The sequence below is a fragment of the Saccopteryx bilineata genome, chromosome 11 (genome assembly GCF_036850765.1).
Source record: "Saccopteryx bilineata isolate mSacBil1 chromosome 11, mSacBil1_pri_phased_curated, whole genome shotgun sequence".
In the NCBI taxonomy this organism is placed as follows: domain Eukaryota; kingdom Metazoa; phylum Chordata; class Mammalia; order Chiroptera; family Emballonuridae; genus Saccopteryx; species Saccopteryx bilineata.
Window position 1 is genome coordinate 3,969,996 of NC_089500.1, and position 7,672 is coordinate 3,977,667.

General features: G+C 36.4%; 1 non-coding gene across 1 annotated transcript; it reads left to right on the forward strand.

The window, feature by feature from the left end:
* Positions 1 to 7,048: 7,048 nt before the first annotated feature.
* On the forward strand, positions 7,049 to 7,153 carry LOC136315795 (U6 spliceosomal RNA). Its single transcript, XR_010727582.1, has one exon. It is a non-coding gene; the product is annotated as a U6 spliceosomal RNA (small nuclear RNA).
* Positions 7,154 to 7,672: the final 519 nt, after the last annotated feature.

Consider the following 7,672-nt stretch of genomic DNA (forward strand, 5'->3'; position numbering starts at 1 on the left):
AAATATCAGTTCTTGGAATTTGTTGAGTTTATTGATTTTTTAAAAAGCATTTCATATACCTTGGAAGCTTATGTTATTTTATATACAATAGATTATATTCTGTGGTTAAAAATATATATACATTTTATTACTCTGTATTTTGCCTGCTGCAGAAGGCTTATTTCTGTGTAATCGGTTTCATCAATTCATAATTACATTTTTAAAATAAATTTTTAATGGAGAAAATCTTCCCACTTCTCATAGATTTTGATCAGTTGTTATTTTCAATAGGAAAAAAACATCACTTTCAATGTTACCCAATAAATTAGAAAAATAATTAAAAAAAGAAAACCACTTTTGTGAAGATTAACTGTGATAGAAATAACATGCACCACTGATACATATGGAAACATTCACATAACTATAAATGAAATCTACCATATATTACATCTTATGTTTGTTAGATCCCCGTGTTTTGATTCTTTGAGAGCTGATAATTTATTTCCCCAAGCTATTTGTTATAGTTTAGGCGAGAAGCTATTTCACAGATATTTCAACAAATGCTATTTCTCATATCATTCTTGTTGAGATTTTGTGTGTGGGGGTTGTATAGATTTATTTTTATAGATTTATATTGAAATTGGTAGTATAGGATTATGTGATATTGTACAATAATATTAATTCAAAGAACATGATAAACCAGTGACCAAAATGAGTTTGTAGTTTCCTAGTGAACATAACTTACACTAGACGATACCTAATGGAATGCAATAATTCTGAAAGCCTGTGAAATTAATTGGAAGAATCAAATATATATGTATAATGAATTATGACTGAACTTATAACCAATGTTCCATGGTATAAAATGTTGTATGTTGAAGTCAGAAATATCTTTAAGAGTGAAAATATTAATATGGTAGTCTCATATGAAAAAAAAATTAGAACTTCACATGAGTCCTTTCATTCTGTCATCTTTAAGACTAAAGAAAATCAGATGAGGACTGAAGCACACATATTACCTTAGAGACAGAGTTTTCCAGTGATGTTTTGAAAAATTATCAAGCGTAATTCATAATGAGACTTTGGGCTCTATAAATTTTACAAGCTGGAGATAAAAATGGTTTCTTTTTTTTCCCCCACAAAGATATTTCAAAGCCACATTACGGTAATGCTAATGCAGAACAGAATTCTTAAAAGAAAAAAGACACCAGACATTTGTATCCACATTACATCATCACTTTGATCATTGAGTCATTGTCACTGAACTGTCTAGGTAATGATAGACCTTATAGGGAGGTACTCTAATTGAGAGATTTTCAGAGGAAAGGAAAAGGAGATCCTAAATCCTTAATAAGATTAATCCAATTATTAACTAAAAAAAAGAAGAACAAGTTCGTTTGGCCTACTTAGAAAGCATATTCTAGCATCATAAAAGTTACATACATAAAAATTACATATATATAGCAATTATTAATGAGCTTTTAATAAAAGAGTACCTTAATGCTAATTTAATGGGGAACATCAAATGAAGAATGTAACATTATGAACCCTTAACAGATGTCCTAATTAGATATCATTAAGGAGACTATTAGATGAATTAAAATTTAGCCTTTCATTAGCTACCAAAAAGATACCCTTTAATTTATAATAAAGCAGTTATAGGCTAAAGTACTCACCTGAGCAGTAGATGGAAAGTAGGACTGAATTGTCTGGAATCAGTGTCTCATCTCATTTTGAGTTCCCGCCCCCTACGATGAGCGTGGATACCTAACACTGTTTGTTTGCTAAAAACTTCTGAATGGTGATAAGAAAAACTCTTCTTAAGCTACGGTTCATGGAGATGTATAAACGGTTCATGAAGTCTTTGAAACCGTTTGAAATTTTGGTTTTTGAAAAAGTAAGATACAAGTTGAAAAGTATTTTTAATGATAATCTCCTGTTGTTTAGGTCAGCTTCTCCAACTCGAGAGCGAGGCATGGATGAAGCCATCTGGGATATCTGAGGTGTGCTCTTTCCTCTTTAATTAATAGATAGCTGTATAATATTCAAGTGTGAGACACAAAGCAATGTTTGGTGTCTTTTTTCCTGGTGCTTGAGTATCTAGAACAGTTGCTGACATCTGTTAGTACTGGTAGAGATAAACATGTGACAAACACTTGAAGAGTATCAACATTTCTACTAATAATTACTTATATTTACTAATTAATTTCTTAAAATATAAACACAAAACATAAATATATGTATATGTATATCACAACAAGATTGGTAACCCCACAAATGTGTTTACAGAATTCTCTTTCATGCTTGATTTGTCCGCACCTGCTCTTTTGGCCAATGTGCAGTTGACTTTTGCTAAATTCTGTGTGAAGCTCCCCGATTGAACAAACCAGAATGGCTAGTGTCCAAATATGCTTCGGTCCATTATCTCAGCTCGATAATCTGGTGTCTCGCCTTGGACCAGTGACTTCTGGGGGATCACACAAAAGGAATTAGGTTGTTGAATGCAGTGCGAGTGCCTCAGACATTAGGCTGTAATTCCCTTGTCAAAAAACAAGACAAACTTGGTAATGGTAAAAACATAAAATGCAGATATATCTTTGAAAGCATGAGTCCCCATTGATCACTATTTATGAATATTCTAAGTTAATAATTTTAATTTTAAATCTCTTCACACTCATGTCATACTCAGCATGTGCCCTTATTTTTTACTTTTCAGTGACAGTTTGCATTCAGTATCATTCTGTTAGTTTCAAGTATACAGCATAGTCATAAGACAATAAGATTCTTTATAAAATGTTCCCCCTAGTATTTCCAGCACCCACCTGGCACCATGCAGAGTTATTACCATATTACTGACTATATTCCCTATGCTGTACTTGACATCCCTGTGACTATTCTGTAACTACAATATCAGTCTGTACTTCTCAATCCCTTCCCCTTTCCCACCCAGCTCCCCAACCTCCCTCTCATCTGGTACCCATCAGTCTGTTCAATGTACCAATCAGTCTATTTTGTTTGTTTTGTTCTTTAGATTTCACATATAAGTAAAATCGCATGTATATATTTGTCTTTCCCTGACTGGCTTATTTCACTTAGCATAATACCATCCAGGGCCATCCATGCTGTTGCAAAAGGTAAGATTTGATTCTTGTATGGCTGAGTAGGATTCCACTGTGTGTATGTGCCCCAGCTTGTTTATCCACTTCTCTACAGATGGACACCTGGACTATTTTCATATCTTGATTAATGTAAATAACACTGCAATGAACATAGGGGTGCATATATTCTTTTGAATTAGTGTTTTGGGTTTCTTTGAATATATTCCCAGGGGTGGAATTGCTGGGTCATAAAGAAGTTCCATTTTTAATTTTTTGGCATTTTTATTTTATTTATTTATTTATTTATTTATTTATTTATTTTTTGTATTTTTCTGAAGCTGGAAACGGGGAGAGACAGTCAGACAGACTCCCACATGCGCCCGACCGGGATCCACCCGGCACGCCCACCAGGGGCGATGCTCTGCCCACCAGGGGGCAATGCTCTGCCCATCCTGGGCATCACTATGTTGCGACCAGAGCCACTCTAGTGCCTGAGGCAGAGGCCACAGAGCCATCCCCAGCGCCCGGGCCATCTTTGCTCCAATGGAACCTTAGCTGAGGGAGGGGAAGAGAGAGACAGAGAGGAAGAAGAGAGGGGGGGGGTGGAGAAGCAGATGGGTGCCTCTCCTGTGTGCCCTGGCCGGGAATCGAACCTGGGACTTCTGCACGCCAGGCCGACACTCTACCACTGAGCCAACCGGCCAGGGCCCATCCATTTTTAATTTTTTAAGATAACTTCATACTGCTTTCCACAGTGGCTGCATCAATCTTCATTCCCACCAGCAGTTCACTAGAGTTCCCTTTTCTCCACATCCTCACCAACACTTAATTTTTGTTGATTTATTGATGATCACCATTCTAACAGGTATAAGGTGGTATCTCACTGTGGTTTTGAATTTTATTTCTTTGATGATTAATGTTGTTGAGCAATTTTTCATGTGTCAATTGGCCATCTGTAGATCCTATTTGGAGAAGGGTCTATTCAGGTCCTCTGCCAACTTTTTAATTAGGTTGTTTGTTTTTCTGGTCTTGACTGTCTGAGTTTTTTAGTGACAATTGCAGCATGTGCTTTTTTATTTATTTATTTATTTTTTGTATTTTTCTGAAGTTGGAAATGGGGAGGCAGTCAGACAGACTCCCGCATGAGCACGACCAGGATCCACCCGGCATGCCCACCAGGAGGCGATGCTCTGCCCATCTGGGGCGTTGCTCTGTTGTGACCAGAGCCATTCTAGCACCTGAGGTGGAGGCCATAGAGCCATCCTCAGCACCTGGGCCAACTTTGCTCCAGTGAAGCCTCGGCTGCAGGAGGGGAAGAGAGAGACAGAGAGGAAGGAGAGGGGGAGGGGTGGAGAAGCAGATGGGCTTCTCCTGTGTGCCCTGGCTGGGAATTGAACCCAGGACTCCTGCACGCCAGGCCAACACTCTACCACTGAGCCAACTGGCCAGGGCCACAGCATGTGCTTTTAGAAAAATGGAGATTTGTGCTGACTCACTGATCTCCCTATGGGTGTGTTATGGTCCATTGAGCATAGATTCTACTTTACTTCATTGGTGGGTGTAGTACCCCCTCTCTAAACTCATAAAAAGATCTGTCTCTGGAAACCAATTTGCCAGTATATGTAAGTGATTATTAGATGGAGCAGAATTCCAAAGACCAGCAGGGTATGTCTCTACTTTTTCTATAATCCCTTCCTGTTCATTAACCACTACCGATAGTTTCAGCAGAAGTAAAGCTTTCTTTTCAATTCCAAGATTTAGAAAACCCAGCTCAGTATATTTTATGATTTTCCAAAAGTTGTGTCTTGTAGCTGGCGGAGGCTGGCAGGTGCCTCGTAGCCCTGCCGTAGGGAAGAGGGTGTCGCTGTCCTGCTGGCTCCCGGGTCTTCTGCTCCTTGCTGTTCAATAATTCCCTTTCTTGAATAACTTCTCTTCCAAACTGACCAAGAAAAGGGTCAGACTTCAAAAGAAAAAAGATACTGTTGTATTTCTCAGGTGCATTAGGCATTTACTTGGTGAGCAATGACAATGGCTCTGTTAAAAGATGTTATTTCTGGCTTCCTCAAAAGCCAAAGCTCCTCATTTTCCTGTATGTAAATGTCTTCATATGAGTTGCATTTATTGTTTCCTATTTAAGAAGATTTTTTTTTCTCCTATCATAGGTCATAAAGATGTGTTTCTGTATTGTCTCTGAAAATGTTGTTTTTGTAATGGAATTTCATGTCCAACCATTAATTTTGGCTCAGGTTGAAGTTCAGTTTTAGTTTTCCATGTGGATTCTGAGTTGACTCAATGTCATTCATTATACAGATTCTATTCCCCACTCACTAGCTAAACCAGTTTTGTCATTTAGGATTTGTCCCTTTCAGGGCTCTTCACTTTTTCATCTATTTGCTTATATTATCCCTAATATCACATTATCCTAATTCATAAAATCACAACACTTTAATTCTTTCTATTAATATAAATTAACAAAAATTTCTTCACCTTGCTCTCTTATTCTAAGTCCTTCAAATCTTCACATAAATTTTAATGTATGCTTTTTAACTTACATAAAATTATACACATACACCTTGACAATATTTTATTTGAATTACATTAAGTCAATAGATTAATTGAGTTAGAAATAATATATATAATATACATATATTTTATATATATATATATATATATATATATATATATATATATATATATATATATAGTAGTCAAGGGTTCACTAGAGAAACAAAACCAGTAGGATGTGTATAAATGTGTATTTGGGTATGTGTGTTGGAGAGAGAGAGAGAGAGAACAGGCCAGAACCCAGAGAAGAGGTGAAGTTGCAGATCGAGCCCGAGGTGGAGTTCTGGAAAAGGTGGCCTTTCTGTCAGAAAGAGCCATTGGTGGGTTTGGGAGGGGCTCTTTTTCTTATGACCTTCATCTGAATGGATGAGTCTACAAACATTATAAATGGTAAACTGCTTTACTCAAACTCTCCTGATTTAAATATTCATCTCTTCTAAAAAAACACATTCATAGCAACATCTGGACCTGTCTGACCAAATATCATTTATTACATATTATTCCAAGTGGGAGTTTTGGTGTTTTTTTTGTGGGGGGGATATTTGTTTGTTGAGTTCTCTGTGTACCTAGAGAATCTTCAAAACAGATTTGAGTGCTCTTTTGCATGGTGGTTTTATTACTGGTTTTAATGCATCAGTCTTTCTATTTGGGAACTGAAAGTAATCTCAAAGGACAGAACAAACAGAAGGAGAGAACTTGTTTTTATTTCAGGTTATGGTCCATAGGCTGCCTATTTTCTCATTCATTCCAATCTTCACTCCAAAGTCTTCATGACATAACTAGAGTGGGCTTTGGAAATCTTTTTTTTTTCCCCAGAATCTACCATTTAAAAGCATGACATGATGTTGGGGAGAATGCAGCCTATGTAAATCTGGAATTCAGACATCTTCCAGCTTGTAAAGTCCCCTAATTCCATGCAAAAGAAGTGGGTTTTGGAATCTCTATCTCTTTTTCTTGACTTTATGCCAATTCTTTACTGACTGCCAGAGAATCAACGAACAAATAAAATAGACATTGGCAGAGGTAAACATGGATTGGCCACATTTACCTCTACCCATCTAGAAGGGACTGCTATGCTGTTTATCTAGCTCATAAATATGTGATTATATTCTATCTGCTCTATTTCCTTGGAAACTCATTGTGATGATGAACATTTATAGGTATCCTTGCCAAAAAATGCAACAGTATATTTAGACACATGATCTCAATTGCATAGTCCTTTGCAATATATTTGTATATGACACAGCATGAAGCTAATTTCTTCTAAGAACGTGGATGCCAGGAACGGAGAAGATGTAATGGAGGTCTATCCACAGCCATTTAGATCTCTGAGTTATGATTTTAGAAAGAGAAATGATTGAAATGAGATGCTCTGATATCTCTAACAATTAAGATAAGGGCATGGTGCCTGCTTCAGCAGCGCACAGAGTAAAATAGGAATGATACAGAAAAGATTAGCATAGCCCCTGTGCAAGGATGATGAGCAAATTGAAGTGTTCTGTATTATTTTAAAAAAGAAAGGACAGAAATAGGTCTGAAAATATGTTGACCATGATGGCCTCCTTAGAAACTAAAGGAATGCAAGTTCAAATGACATATGCATTTCTCTTCATTAAATTATCAAAAATATAAAAACAACAACACTCAGTAATAGTTGTCATTCAGACACACTATAAATAGAAGGGATATTTCATGCTATATTTCTGAAGGAGAATTTTGCTGGGTATTAAAAGGTTTGGAAATGTGCATACTAGTTACATAGCAATTCCATTTTATGAAATCAAATCAAGGAAGAATGTAAACCAAAAAAATCAAGAGTATTTATCATAACGACAGTTCAATGTAAACAGTCAACAACAAGGAAAAAAGTTACAATCTATGTGAGCAATAACATACTTTGCAACCACATAATATATGAAATGAAAACAGGAAGTACTGTGAACACACAGCTGTTACTCAATATATTTGTTTTATACTGATAGGCATTGAAATTTATGTGCCTTTTACAAGGCTAGTTTTAGAGGCATTTT